At 32.8% G+C, this 16,425-nt stretch overlaps 1 protein-coding gene across 6 annotated transcripts in view; it reads right to left on the minus strand.

The window, feature by feature from the left end:
• Positions 1 to 16,425, minus strand: part of LOC6049842 (unconventional myosin-IXAb) — a 101,207-nt gene that overhangs the window by 37,100 nt on the left and 47,682 nt on the right. The gene's annotated exons all lie outside the window — the stretch shown is intronic.

Raw genomic sequence — 16,425 nt, forward strand, 5'->3', positions numbered from 1 at the left:
TTTTTGCGATCAAAAACTAACTAACTGGTCTAACTTTTTTTTGCGCATGCAAAGAAAAAATCTTCCAAAAATCCACGGAGGCGAGCGCGGCAAATTTGCTCGAATAAATTACCTTGCTTTTGAAAAGTGGCGAGTTAAAATTTGTATACTTAAAAATAAAAAGCTAATATTTGTATTTGTGCCGAAGATATGAAATATAATCACCAAACCAAAAATAATGGTCTAATTATTTTGGCCAAGGAACTTACATTCCGCATTTGAGCCAACTCGGAGCACTTTTGACGTGGAATCGCTGTAATAATGTGTATTTTTTATTTTTGAAATATCACAACAGGGTGCAAAATTTTCAATCATTCAATAACTAAAAACAAACGATACGAATAGGGTTTTTAAAAGCTTCTTTAACATCATACTATAAAAAAAGGCACAAGAAAAAGCATGTTTTTATTCGCCGAAAAAAGAAACAAAAAATATAAAGCCAATTTCAAATTGCATTCAAAACATATTTAAATTTTGCTCAAAATGATTTTTAGGACAATTAAAAATACATTTTTTAATTAAGATTGTAACCACCCTAGCTTAGCTAAGACCACCTCAGTTGCCATATAAATTAAAACGGGTTCACATTTACGCTCGCTCAATTGGGAAATGTTGATTCTGATTAATACGACATTAACATAAATTTTCTGATAGAAAAAAAAATTACCATTTTTTCATAGCTGAGCAGTTTTCTCAGATTTCGGTCATTCGATTTTTTTGTATTTTTAATCCGACTGATACTTTTTTGGTGCCTTCTGTATGCCCAAAGTAGCCATTTTGCATCATTAGTTTGTCCATTTAAGTTTCCATACAAATTTGGCAGGAATTTTTTGATCGATTTGGTGTCTTCGGCGAAGTTTTAGGTATGGATATGGACTACACTGAAAAAAAAAGATACACGGTAAAAAAAATTGGTGATTTTTTATTTAACTTTTTGTCACTAAAACTTGATTTGCAAAAAACATCATTTTTAATTTTTTTTAATTTTTTGATATGTTTTAGAGGACATAAAATGCCAACTTTTCAGAAATTTCCAGGTTGTGCAAAAAATCTTTGACCGAGTTATGATTTTTTGAATCAATATTGATTTTTAAAAAAAATCGAAATATTGGTAAAAAATCGAAATATTTTTCAACTTTTTTTTCAATGTAAAATCAAATTTGCAATCAAAAAGTACTTAAGTGAAATTTTGATAAAGTGCACCGTTTTCAAGTTAAGGCCATTTTAGGTAACTTTTCTGAAAATAGTCGCAGTTTTTCATTTTTTTAAATCAGTGCACATGTTTGCCCACCTCTAAAAAAATATTTTTGAAAAGCTGAAAAAAATCTCTATATTTTGCTTTTCGAACTTTGTTGACAGGACCTTTAGTTGCTGAGATATTGCAATGCAAAGGTTAAAAAACAGGAAAATTTATGTTTTATAAGTTTCACACAAACGACCCACTTTTTGCTAATGTCGATATCTCTCAGCAACTTATGGTCCGATTTACAATGTAAAACAATGAATCATTCATGAAATTTTCCGATCCTTTCGTAAAAAATATTTTTAAATATTTAAAATCAAGACTAACATTTCAAAAGGACGTAATGTTGAATGTTTAGCCCGTTTTAAATGTTATTCTTGATTTTAAATTTTTGAAAATATTTTTTTCGAAAAGATCGGAAAATTTCACGCAAGTTTCATGTTTTGACATTGTAAATCGGACCATTGGTTGCTGAGATATCGACAATGGAAAATGGTGTGTTGTTTGAGTGGGACTTGGAAAACATCAATTTTCCTGTTTTTAAACCTTTGCATGGCAAAATCTCAGCAACTAAGGGTCGTATCAACAAAGTTCAAAATCGCAAAATATAGAGAATTTTCTCAGCTCCTCAAAAATATTCTTTTCAAAAGTGGGCAAACATGTGCACTCATTTAAAAAATGAAAAACTTCGACTATTTTCAAAAAAGTCACCTAAAAATTGATTTAACTTGAAAACGGTGCACTTAATCAAAATTTCACTAGAGTACTTCTTGATTGCAAATTTGATTTTACATCGAAAAATGAAGTTGAAAAATTTTTGCGACCGATATTTCGATTTTTTGAAAAAAATCAGTTTTGATTCAAAAATTCATAACTCGGTCAAAGATTTTTTGCACAACCTGGAAATTTCTGAAAAGTTGACATTTCATGTCCTCTAAAACATACCAAAATATAAAAAAAAATAAAAATAGTGTGTTTTTGCAAATCAAGTTATAGTGACAAAAAGTTAAATAAAAAACACCATTTTTTACCGTGTATCATTTTTTTTCAATGTAGTCCTTATCCATAACTACAACTTCGCCGAAGACACCAAATCGATCAAAAAATTCCTTCAAAAGATATAGATTTTTGAATTTTCATATATCATTTTTGTATGGACAGCTACCAAATTTGTATGGTAAATTATATGGACAAACTAATGATGCAAAACGGCTTCTTTGGGCATATCGAAGGCACCAAAAAAGTTTCAGTCGGATTGAAAAATACAAAAATTAAAATTCTAAAAAAAAAAACGATTTCGTAGAGAATTGCTCAGCTATAACTTGGGTTTAAACTTGTGTATTGAAATTTTATAGTTACATTAAAGCAGAAGTTTTAAGTTCTCAAATGCACCGCTAAAACATTTTAAAAAGGCTTTTTAAAACAACGTTGTAACTTCATCCACGTTGCAAAAATCGTGCTTTTTACGTTCTTAATATTTCCCGAAAAAACCAAAATTGCCAAAAAATAATACAAAAAAGATACGCAATAAAAACACTATGTTATGGGCACCCTAGTTTTTTTTTATGTTGTAGAATGAACAGATTACAAGAAGGAGATTTGGTGTGTTGTGCAAAGTTGTTTTAATGGTTTGAATTATAATAATACTGAAGATAGTAAACCATTATCTCATCTGGGAGTCAAGAAAGTTTTTGAAAATATTAGAAATTGTTGAACGACCCTACACCCAAAGTTAAAAACCGAGGGGATAGTCCTCCCGAAAAAAATCGTGAGGAAGGTACTATTTTGCGAGAGTAAAGACTTCTCGCGTGGCTCATACAGCAAAGGCACGGTTCAATAAGCCGAAGGTCTTAGGTTCGAGTCACGGTGCCGGTACTTTTTTTTATAAATGAACTTTTTTTTGGAAAATGAACCCATGAGTAAAGTGCTCTCGGTAATTTTGTGATTTATCCTCACCGTCCACACACAGTACCATTTTTCTACCGAACCGTGCTCTTTATCCTCTCGTATGCCGATGCCCAGTTCTGGGTGTAGTATCGTTTTGATCAAAAGATGTTTTTATTCTTGACAAATGCTTCTTAAGATTTTTTTTGCCGGTGGCGATGATTATATAATTTCTGAAAAATTTAAAATACTTCCTTCCACGTTTAAATTGAACTTCAAGATAACAGTAGAGACTCTCACGATTTCTCCTTCTTGAAGGTAAAAATGTACCCTCGTTGACATTCCATGAACTCCGCACTCTTAAACATTAACAATTCCGCAAGGTTCCTCACTCAACTCTCAATGTTGTCAGTCAATTCTCAGTGCAGTAGTTGCACACACAGAAACACACACTTCAGTGCCCGGGGATTAATTCGTCGTCGCGAAATCAATAACATTCCCCGTCACAGCTGACAGAACTCCTCCACAGCGCCAAAGTCACACCCTGACCTTATGTAATCTGCTGCTCTTTTCCCTATAAGTGCATACGCCGCGAGAAGGGGTCGGTCTTTGGACATTCAACGTGGCTCAGCGCGCGCGTGACTTGTCTCGATTGCCAACTCTTCATCAATCGTCAGCGAAGCGAGTTCTGATTCTTCGAAGAGGTAGAATTCAACCCAAGTGGTGTCACTCGATAGCGTTCGTCAATGTCGATGCACTCCACTGGACAATTCTGTCAATCGTCGAACCAAATCGCCCGTTGCGGTTTTTCGAAAAAATCGTTGCAGCTTCAGCTCAAACTTGCGAACGCAATCGACAATACCGTGCGCGCGTTGACCGCGTTTTCTCGCCGGTTACAAAATCTCGGAGCAAAACAAAGCAAAACAAAACAGAAGCTGCACGCTGCGGGTGAAGAGGAAAACAAAAACGACTAAAATTATGCTAATTAGCCTCACTTTATGGTACCAGCACCGACTACTGACTGGGTTGGGTTGGGTGATAATTAAAACTAAAGCGCATAGATGCGCGCGCGAGCGCGATTTGTTCAGCTTTCGCAGTTATATGTTTATGTGCGCTTGAAACGCCAACATGCCAAACTCAAGCTGGGGTTAACCCTCGACGATTTTATTTAGTGAGATGATTGATTTTTTACAAAATATCGAAAAAAAAACTAGGGTAGATGTCCTTATTTTGGACCAACTAGGCAAAGCTTTTTTTCTTTTTTTTTTTGATCATTTTTTTAAATAAAAAATCACAAAAATTATTTTTTGGGCTTTTCAATTTTTTGAGTGAAAAAGTGTAATGAAAGAGTGGATATTTTTTAAGAATGTAATTATTCTCGACTTGGCCGAAGACATCAAACCATTTGATTCAAACCAGTCAGAAACCTGTTCTCAAGATATCATTTCCAAAGCGAAATAAGCCCTTGTGAAATGTTAGACGTGATATTTAAATTCTAAAGGTACGATTTTCAGAGATGTTCAAGAATAGAAATTGAAAAAATGCAAAAAATTTCCTGAAAATAGATACATAATGGATTTTAGCGGAATGTAGACTGGATTTCGTCATGTAATGTGATCATTGTCAAAGCCCAAATTGCCTAGAAAATGATAATTGGAAATGGAACCAATTCCACCTGAACCACATTGACAGCCATCAAATGCCAGCCACTCCAAGGAAAGATATTTGAGAAGAGTTGATTTTCACTTTTTTAAGGGGATAAGGGAAAATCTCCACGGTATCCCCAAGTAAGTTTCACTTGGAGTTGAACCGTTTTTCGGGATGGTATAAGGTTTTGAAGCAAGCAGCAAGCAATCCGATGCTGCTGTCGAGACTTTTTTGGACATGAGGAATCCATAGACAAAGTTTCATCCAAACCAAAAAATTTAAACCTAAAATTCAAAATCGCAAATTTAAATGTGAGTAACAACTCAAAAAAACAAAACTTTTAATAAAACAAATTAACAGCTGAAGGTTAAAACTAGTCTTCCTCTATATCTTATTCGATCTACTGGTTGGTGATACTAGCTGTGTTTCTTAGCTAGCTGATGCAGGCCAACCCAAGCGTGTGCATTAAAACTGTGCTATTGTGTTGTTTATGGTTAGGTAATATGCGCTCTGATGCTGGCCACGAGGCAGTAACGCAGCGGGAGGGGGAGGCTGATTTGGGCAGATGTGGGTTATTTATGCTCGCTCGTTCGACGTTTTTTGCAGCGCAGCGAAACTAGCACTTTTACTTTCTGAAATTGGTCCACTTTCGGCGATAGAGTGTATTGGCTGGGCAATTTTATCGTGAATTGTTATCGACAATTTGAAGTCTTTTGGAGAAATTTTCAAATAATTCCAGAAAATTCAGAAAATTGATTTATATTTACAGAGTGATGAGATTTTTAAAATAAGAATTTTGCAGGTACGTCCTTGCACCCTTCCTCCTGTGTAGTTTCGGTAAAAAACTAACCGTTCATAGAATACTCTCTTTGTTAAACATAACGCAGTGGGGCTGGCCGCTTTAATTTTCGTGCTACATTTTCACCAGAATATATTACAATTGAGCAATTCTCTACGAAATCGGCCGATTTCGACCATTTCACTTCACCAAAGAAGTCCCCATACAATTTTGGCAGCTGTTCATAAAAAATGGAACATACATATTCGAAAATCTGTACCTTTTGTAGGAACTTTCCTATCAATTTGTTGTCTTCGGCAAAGTTGTAGGTTTTTACGAGGACTATTCAGATAAAAATAGGTACAGGGATTTATTTTTGTCGATTTTTAAATTATTTTTTATTTCACAAAAAATCAATTTCACAAAATACATATTTTTAATTTTTGATTTTTTTTATATGTTTCAGGGGGCAAAAAGCCACAACTTTTGAGCCATAGAGAGGTATGGTCAAATCCGGATTTTTTTTTAAAAAAAGGTCCAATAAACCAAAATTTTAGTTTTTGCTTTTTTGGTATTTTTAATACCACTGACTCAAGGCGGTTTCAAAAACACCCAAAAAACAAAAAACTGGAAATTTGGTTTGTTGGACTTTTAAAAAAAACTCCAGAAATGTTTTGCAAAAAAAAAATACATTTTAGTCAAGTTAAAGTCAATTTTAATTGAAAAATTCCAGTTTTTCGAATTTTAAACAATATCCTCGATAGTCCATCTCAAAAATATTTTTTTTTTCAGAAAAGTTTAGAAATAGGGCGTAAAATTTTCCCGGGTTTTGAATTTCTCGGGAAACGAGAAAAAGATATTTGAAATCCCGGGAATTCCTGGAATCCCGGGAAATTTTTAAAGCTGGAAAAAAATCTATGTTTTCATTATATTTGTCATGTTTTTCAAGCTTGAAATCATAGAATTAGCTCAATACTATTCATTGGTGATAATTTACGCTTTAATCTGAACAAGGATAGCAGATTTTAAATAGCTTGAAAGATTTTTTTTGTTGTTCTTTGTTGTGCTTTGGTTTCTAATTCAATTCCAATGTGATTCAAATTAAATAAGTCTCTTATAAGCAAATATTTTTATTTTTTATATGACATGAATAAAAAAGCCTAAAAAAAACATTGTAAATGTCTGAAATATCAAATAAAAAGATAGAAAATAAAAATATACTAGCCAATTTCACATTTTGAATAAGTTTAGAAATTCATGTTTTATATAAAAACGCTTACTGGGAAAAATCGGAACTACAGTCTAAATAGTTACAGGAGATTTGAGACAATTAAATTGGACATCGGTGTACAATCAAAAAATCAAAAGATTATACAAAAAATGACTTAAATAGCTGTCTTAATTCGATAAATCCGTCTTGATTTGCCAAAGATGTTTCATAAAAAAATATTTAAAATGGTATTATTTTTTAAAATTTAAAATCATACATAAACAATGTCTTTTCATAAATATTTAAATGGAAATAGAAAATATTTGAAGCTCTAGGTAATTTACGGATCGGTAATTTCTTCACAAAAGTCAAATTAATGCTTATGTCTAGAATTTTTTTGAATAGGTCCTATAAACATATGAAAAACACAAAAACTTAATGGACCTTATAAAAAAAACCCCTAGATATGTGCTTAATTTTTGTTATCGTTGTTCATCTATTTCCAAAACAAAACTTGAATTTCCAGACCAAAATTTGATATTTTTTCCAATTTCGGAAATTCCCAGGACAAAATACCGGGATTCGGGAATCCCCGGTTTTGGAAAAATCCCGGGATTTCCCGGGATGGACGCGCTATTTAGAAATTAAATTGCCTAAAAGACCTGAATCGACATTGGACCTCTAGTTTTTGAAATAAAGCGAATAGAAGAAAATAAACAAGAAAATTTAAGCTTTTTAAGTTACATCCAAATATTCTCACATTTTCTAAAGCCAATACATTTATGAAGTTTTGTGATCGATTCAAATTTTGGTATCAAAACTAACATTTGAATGTTTGGCCCTTTTTGAACGTTAGTCCTGATTGCAAAATTTTCATTTTTTTTTTATTCTCTTATGTGTTATATGCAATTTTATTGGAAATTTTCTGAACTTTTCGAAAAATTATTCAATTGGCTTCATCTCGAAAACAGTGCACCTTATTCAACAAAATTTTAAGTACTTTTCGATTAAAACTTGATCTTAACTAAAAACTGAAGTATATTTTTTTTCCAGAAAACACTTTTTTTCAAAACATCATCACTCAGCGGCAAAATTTTTGTCTCAAAAGTTGTGGTTTTTTGTTTCCTAAAACATTTGAAAAAAATTCAATGATAAAAAATATAGTATAAAAAAAACTTAAGAGGCAGTATTTGTAGATTTTGCTCGGTTTGTTCTAGAGGTCGTATCGAGGTGCTTCGATTTGGATGAAACTTTCGGCGTTTGTTTGTATATACATGAGATGAACTCATGCCAAATATGAGCCCTCTACGACAAAGGGAAGTGGGGTAAAACGGGCATTGAAGTTTGAGGTCCAAAAACATGAAAAATCCGAAAAATCTTAAAATTGCTCGCACTGGTGAAAAACTCGCTCTTAATTAGGAAATCATTTTTTTTCTAGTATAATTTTTTTGCTGAATAGTCCTCATCTACAAAATTGCCGAAGACACTAAACCGATCAGAAAACTTCTTCAAAAGATTTTCGAATATTCACGTACAATTGTTGTATGGACAGCTGCCAAAATTTTATGGGTGAACCAATGACACAAAATGGCCTCTTTGGTCGTAGAGAAGGCCCTCAACAAGTTTGAGTTTTCATAGAAGGATAACTGCAATTCTGTTTTTATTATTTTATGATTTTTTTATTTTTTTTTTTTTTTTTGTTAAAAATGTGAAGTTTGACACAAGATCATTATCATCCTGTTACATAAGAAATTGTGCAGAAAATGCACTAAATCAGACCTACACGTTAAACGTAACAAACCCGTTACTAAAAAAAAAAAAAAAAAAACAACCTTACCACAGTTCACCCAACTTTCACTTATCGCCCAGACACTAAATTAGGCCGCGCATGAGTGGCTTGTCCTAAAAGTTGCAGCAAAAAAAGCATTGGTCGCACCCAGCAAGGAAGGAAGTCACGACGCGACGCGACTTCTATTGGCTGCTATTTACCACGGCCATAAATATATGCACAAGCCCGAAGCAAACTGCACTTTTGATAAACAGTTTTTACTGGGACCCTTAGAGCCGGCACCATGTTTAAATTTCGCGCTCTATGATTTATGTGGTTTTGCGCGCGGGGGCTGTTTTGTAATAAGAAAATTTATACCGTAGACTACTTTCGCTGATTTTTTTATTTTCCTTTATTATTTTTTGTTAGTTAGGTTTGTGCAAAAGTGAAAGGATTGTTTACATTTTTATTTGCCAGATGGGGTTGCATATCTGATCCTTGGCTTGTCTTGACTTAACTTATCACTTTATTTGCTGCTGCCACGAACAATTTATTAACCTTTGTGCAAGGAGTATCGCAAAGACTTAAAAAAACGCAGTCTTCAACCGAGCATGAAGAACGTCCGCTTCGAATGCATTGCGCAATCCTTGAGCGCCGTTGCCAAGTTTCCATAGGGGAAATTGGCCAGTTGTGGGCGGCCCCCTTCTTCAGCCAGAAATCTACAATTTGCATAAAATTACGCCGTAATAAGCCCAAGTATTACCTCACATTGCCGACTTGCAGCCGGTCAAGTACGAGTGGCAATAACCCTACGAAATAATTTACCAAATCAACACTCAAAAGTTGCCATGGGCATCAACAATGGTAATTTTCTCAATACAAAAACTCAATCGCACACACACTGCTATTAATCCACTTAATGGGGTGGTCGGAAGTGGTTAATCATGGCTAATTTCACACAGATTTGTGGTGCGGTTGCGACGATGGCGTGTTATTACCCTTGTTCGAGCGGTGCCACTTGTTGGTGGTTTGTTTTTTGGAGGTCCACAGCGCAGCCGCCGTGGCACTACAGACACACAATTCGAAGATTTGATCTGATGGACCAGATTTGGGGAACCACCCTCTCGTTGTGGTTGGCGATTTTGGGTTGAAAATTGAGATTGTTGCATAATTTATTCAGTATGACCAAAAGATAAACAAATTAACACAATTCAATTAATGAAAACAAGCATATCCTGGTAAGCACACAGCGTTGCAGTTGTTAACTTGGCAAATTGTAAACCAAAGCAAACAATTGGCAAAAACACTGCAGAGGAATCGCACGTGCGAGACCTTCACGGTAAACCGATTCCGGAAGCGCGTTAATCGTGTAACACGATTGAAGGACTACCAAGTGAAGATAATTGATAAAATGGCAACTTTTTTATTTTTAAAGATCGTATTTGTGAAATTTACAACTGCAAAGTTATGCATGTAATATTTTCTTTATCAATTTTTTAGGGTTTTAGCTTATACCTCAGGATGAACATAAAATTAGAAGAATCTGTGGAAGTCAAAAAGTTGGCACGTGTGTCTACGTAGTTTATGGATGGCCCCTATATATAATAAAATAAATTAAACGGCCTACTCTTCTCTACTAAAAACAAGAACAGAATCGAAAAATAATACTACAAGGGTTGAAATGTTCTACTTTTCAACACTCAAATAGGTGCTGAAAAGTTAAACTTTTCATCACTTGTATCGAAAACTAATACTTTTTAATATTGTTTTGGGCTTAACTCAAAACTTATTCCTTTGTTTATTTTTTTAAATGGTGTCCATAAGTTAGTTTGTGAAAAAAAAATCATAATTGGTTCTTACCATTCCGTATAAAAAACTTTGAAGATTGGACTTCAGATTGCTGAGATAAAAAATACAGAAAAATTATCAAAGTCTCACCCAAATAGCTTCCTATTTCGATTCTCAATATCTCAACAAGTCAGTGTTCTAATTTTCAGCGTTAAAAATGAAACATTTGTGAAATAACCTGTTTTTTTTTTTAAACAGATATTCTAAATATTTTGGAGTGAAGATCAACATTTCAAAAGGTCCAAATAATCAATATTACGCCCTTTTGAAACATAAGTCTTGATTCCAACATTTCTAAATATTTTTTTCGAGGATATTCATTTCTAACATTGCAAAAGTGGAACCTAGATGCTGAGACATTGACATTAGAAGTTGGGGAGCTTAGAAGGTGTTACTTTGAAAACTTCTATTTTACTGTTTGTTTTTCTTTTACCCGTTGAACTTTTCGAAAAAAAAACACTTATTTAAAAAATAAAAATAAAAACGTTTTTTATTCCACCTTAAGGTGGTTGGTGCCTTCCTCACATTCATGTTGTATTTTAGGTTGTATTTACAAATTAGTTTAAGAGTTTTTTTTAATTTTTTTTTAATTATTATTTTTTTCATTTAATTTATTTACAATAGAGCAATTCTCAGAGATTTCGGTCATTCGATTTTTTTTGTATTTTTTTAATCCGGCTGAAACTTTTTTGGTGCCTTCGGTATGCCCAAAGAAGCCATTTTGCATCATTAGTTTGTCCATATAATTTTCCTTACAAATTTGGCAGCCGTCCATACAAAAATGATATATGAAAATTCAAAAATCTGTATCTGTATGTGAAAGGAACTTTTTGATCGATTTGGTGTCTTCGGCGAAGTTGTAGGTATGGATTTGGACAACACTAAAAAAAAATGATACACGGTAAAATAAATTTGGTGTTTTTTTATTTAACTTTTTGTCACTAAAACTTGATTTGCAGAAAAAAAACACTATTTTTATTTTTTTTTATATTTTGATATGTTTTAGAGGACATAAAATGCCAACTTTTCAGAAATTTCCAGGTTGTGCACAAAATCTTTGACCGAGTTATGAATTTTTGAATCAATACTGAATTAAAAAAAAAAATCGAAATATCGGTCGCAAAAATTTTTCAACTTCATTTTTCGATGTAAAATCAAATTTGCAATCAAAAAGTACTTCAGTGAAATTTTCATAATGTGCACCGTTTTCAAAATATAGCCATTTTTAGGTAACTTTTTGGAAAATAGTCGCAGTTTTCCATTTTTTTTTTATTAGTGCACATGTTTGCCCACTTTTGAAAAAAAATATTTTTGAAAAGCTGAGAAAATTCTCTATATTTTGTTTTTCTCAACTTTGTTGATACGACCTTTAGTTGCTGAGATATTGCCATGCAAAGGCTTAAAAAGCAGGAAAATTTATGTTTTCTAAGTCTCACACAAACAACCCACCATTTTCTAACGTTGATATCTCAGCAACTAATTTTCCGATTTTCTATGTTAAAATATGAAACATTCGTGAAATTTTCCGATCTTTCCGAAAAAAATATTTTCATTTGTTTTTTTTTTAATCAAGATTAACATTTCAAAAAGGCGTAATATTGAATGTTTGGCCCTTTCGAAATGTTAGTCTTGATTTGAAAATTTTAAAAGTATTGTTTTCGGAAAGATCGGAAAATTTCACGAATGTTTCATATTTTAACATTGAAAATCGGACCATTAATTGCTGAGATATCGACGTTAGAAAATGGTGGGTTGTTTGGGTGAGACTTAGAAAACTTAAATTTTCCTGCTTGTTAAACCTTTACATGGCAATATCTCAGCAACTATAGGTCGTATCAACAAAGTTCAAAAAAGCAAAATATAGAGAATTTTTTCAGCTTTTTAAAAATATTTTTTTTCAAAAGTGGGCAAACATGAGCACTGATTAAAAAAAATGAAAAACTGCGACTATTTTTTTTTCTAAATCTTAAAAATGGCTATATCATGAAAACAGTGCACTTTATGAAAATTTCACCTGAAGTACTTTTTGATTGCAAATTTGATTTAACATCGAAAAATGAAGTTGAAAAAATTTTGCGACCAATATTTCGATTTTTTTGAAAAAATAGTGATGATTCGAAAATTTATAACTCGTTCAAAGATTTTTTGCACAACCTGGAAATTTCTGAAAAGTTGGCATTTTATGTCCCCTAAAACATATAAAAAAAATAGAGTTTTTTTGCAAATCAAGTTTTAGTGACAAAAAGTTAAATTAAAAATCACAATTTTTTTTTTGTCTTGTATCATTTTTTTCAGTGTAGTCCTTATTCATACCTACATTTTTGCCGAAGACACCAAATCGATCAAAAAATTCTTTCAAAAGATACAGATTTTTGAATTTTCATATATCATTTTTGTATGGACAGCTGCCAAATTTGTATGGAAAATTATATGGACAAACTAATGATGCAAAATGGCTTCTTTGGGCATACCGAAGGCACCAAAAAAGTTTCAGCCGGATTAAAAAATACCAAAATTAAAATTCAAAAAAAAGATCGATTTCGCAGAGAACTGCTCAATTATTGTTTTTACCAGAACAGTATTTTTCAAATTTTTTTTTACCAACTCTCCAAAACAAAGGAGAAAGGGGGCTGTTATTGTATTCAAAAGTGCTGATATTTAGGCTGTAAAAACTCACAAAATATTTTAGAAGTCCGATTTATTTAAGAACTGTTATTTTTAAAATAATAATAAAAAATATTATGACAGTCATGAACAGGTTGTTTAAAGAAAAAAATCATTCACAATATTTTAGATGCATGGCTTAAAAAAAAAGAACTTTTCATGTTTGAAAGAATAGAATATCGCACAATATTTTTAGGACGATTAAGAATATGTTGTTTTTAAAGAATATCAATAAAAAGTCACTTTTTGTCCTTTCGACCTTTTGTCCATTCGACCTTTTGTCCATTCGACCTTATGGGAGGGCACCCAACCTATAATTACACTTTTTTTGCGTCCGCCTCGAAATTCGAACCGGTGACCTCCGGATTGCGAGTCGAGCGCGCAGTTCGTTTGAAGCGAAACAAATCGTCAGCGGTTTACGAAATCGCACTCCATCACAGCTTCATCAAATTCATATTTCCAGGTTAATTTTCCGCAATTTCCCGGCAACAGTGAGTGATGGGCAATTGTTATCATCGCTCGAACTAAATGCAGCATAAAAATTAAAATTTAACCATTCCCCCCAATTTCACACCTGCTGGCTTTCCGTTTTTTTTTTTAAGCTGATTAGACAAGTAACCTCCCTCTCCTCTCTGTGGGTGGGGTGTAGCACGCGGCTATCAATTACAGGGTAGCTATCAGCAGCAGCTCCAAGCGATAATTGCAGAAAATTTATGCACATTTGAGCAGCGAGCACAACTTCAGAAACCGATTGGCAACTATCGGTTGTTGGTTTAATTTGAACTTTTTTTTACTGTTGGGGTAAAAGAGGTTAACTCATTTTGAACACCTGATTTTTCCTATTTTTTCGATGAAAAATACATGGAAATCAAGTAGGATTCGCTTCGGCACACTTCAAATGACCGGAATGATGCCCAGGTGCAATTTTTATGTGTATTTAAGTTGAGTTTTTATTTGTTTAATTTACTATTATTTATTAAATTTGAAAAAAAAACAATCATCATAATCATTAAATTTCCAACATATCAAGGGGGAGGTCACTCTACTTTCGAGTGACCGTGGCAAACAAAAATCTCACCAAAATTAAACCACATCGAATCGGTAAAAAAAGAAAGAAAATAAGAAGCAAAATTGCCCCTGACAGACAGCGATCGCGCCGCAAACCAAAACAACAACAAGCGAAAACAAAACCAATCCGAAAGTGTGCGTGTGTGCGTGTGTGTGTGTGTGATTTGATAAAAATCATCATCAAACACAAAATTATGCTAACTGTGGCGAAACGAAATCGAAAGTTTTCGGGGTCGCACTGATTTTATTTCTCTTCTCTCTCTCTTTTTTTGTTGCAGTTTTTGGGGGCACATCAGCGTACAGATATTAATCACACATAGACATAAAAAATGCAGACGTACACACACACGTACAAATCACAGATAAGTGCACGCGATTGAAAGCAAAAGCGTGACCGAATTCAGCTGCTGCTCGGAGCGAGTTAAGTCTTGAGTGGTAACACATCAGCTGTCAGCGCGGTTGACGGTCGGCGAATTGCATTATTATATATTGCATTGCAGTTGTGGTCTTTGTTATTGTTTTAAAAGTTCCCGTTTGATTACGATAACAAATAAAACGTCTATCGCCTCCAAGGCTCTTTTTGTCATAAAAAATTGCAAGAGTCACCAAACGTTCAACTTACGAACATAAAATATTGTATTTTTTCACCTGGTTTTTTTATTTTTTTGTAAATCAAAACATTTAAAACTAAAACAGAACGGAAACAATATTTCTGAAGTTTTTTTGAAAAGGTCCAATAAACCAAATTTTTTTTTATACTCCTGGCTCAAGGCGGATTCAAAAACACCCAAAAAGCAAAAACTCGAAATTTGGTTTATTGGACCTTTTCAAAAAAAAAAAACTCCAAATTTTCAAGTTAAACATGCTATTCAAAGAATGAACGGAAATTCGAAATATAATGCCCAATTCTGGTTTTTTAAAATCAGAGTGCGAATAAAAGTTTAATTTCAAATGCCTTGTTAATGTAATCTCAACCAAAATCATTCAATCAACTCAGTAAAATCCATTTTGTTTGAATAAATTTTACAGTACTAAATTTCGAAGATGGGACTCAACTCGTTGCACAGTAAAAAAGGATAATGTTGGGTGGTTAAACATTCGATGGATGCAAAATTACATTGTTTTCTATGTAATTTTATCTATATTTGTGAGAAACATGTAAACTTACACAAAAAATATGTAAATATTTTTTCTCACACAAAATCTGCTAACAACATGATTTTTTTGACTGAGTGCTAATTCTATGAAATTGATGTAAAATTGCCATTTTCGATAATGTTCTATGTATTTTTTTTTTGTAAAACTTATTAAATTACACACAAAAATATTTAAAATATTTCCCGAGGTTTCCAGTGGTTCAGATTGTCACGAATCAATTTTTAGGATTTTTACATAAAGATTACTATAGTTTACGTAAAACCCTCTTAAATTTATATATTTTCATGTGTAATGTTACAAGCTTTACAAAAAACGAGATAAAATAACATCAAAAAATGTAATTTCACAACCATCAAATTTTTAACCATTCAATATATGTTTTTTTCTTTTCAGCGGGTTTAGGTAGTTTCTAAAGATAATTTGTAGAAAATTTTAGATTTCGTATAACTGATGTACTTTTCCAAGATATTTATTTGAAAAAGATATCTTCTCAGTACGCAGTAAAAGTAATCATGGTTTCATCAATTCCAGTAGAAATGTAGACAGCTTTTGGGTAAAAAAATATTCAAATATTTCCACGAAAATGTGTGAATTTATATTTTTGATGAGTAACTGCTATTGTTCCACATTAGGGTGCCCAGAAAAAATGATCCCCTGCTCCACAAGCTGAAAACGGTTTATTGGGCTATTATAAGCACCTGTGTAAATTTTGAGCGGATTTGGATGAGGTTAAGCCATTGATACCCGAGCTTAAAGTTGGAGAAAAAAAGATTTTTCATACAAAAATGACTTTTTTAAATCGCTAATAACTTTTCAGGATCAAGTTTTATAGCTTTGATATGTTCTACAAAGTTGTAGAGCATTAAATTTTCAATAAGAATCTCAATTTCTATATGACAGACTTGATTTTTCAGTCTCAAGAATATTTTTACCGGAAAGCTCGTCCAACTTCCTATAAGTTTGCCTTTGACAGCTTTTTAATTTGACGCGTTTTAATATTTGCGTAAGCTTATTTACTAATCAGGTTTCACACTGAAAAAAAAAATATTTTTTCAGTTATGAGCAATGTATTTAAGCTTATATCTGTTTGCCCATACATCCAATTGAAAATCTGTCAG

The sequence above is a fragment of the Culex quinquefasciatus genome, chromosome 2, assembly GCF_015732765.1.
Source record: "Culex quinquefasciatus strain JHB chromosome 2, VPISU_Cqui_1.0_pri_paternal, whole genome shotgun sequence".
Classification (NCBI taxonomy): domain Eukaryota; kingdom Metazoa; phylum Arthropoda; class Insecta; order Diptera; family Culicidae; genus Culex; species Culex quinquefasciatus.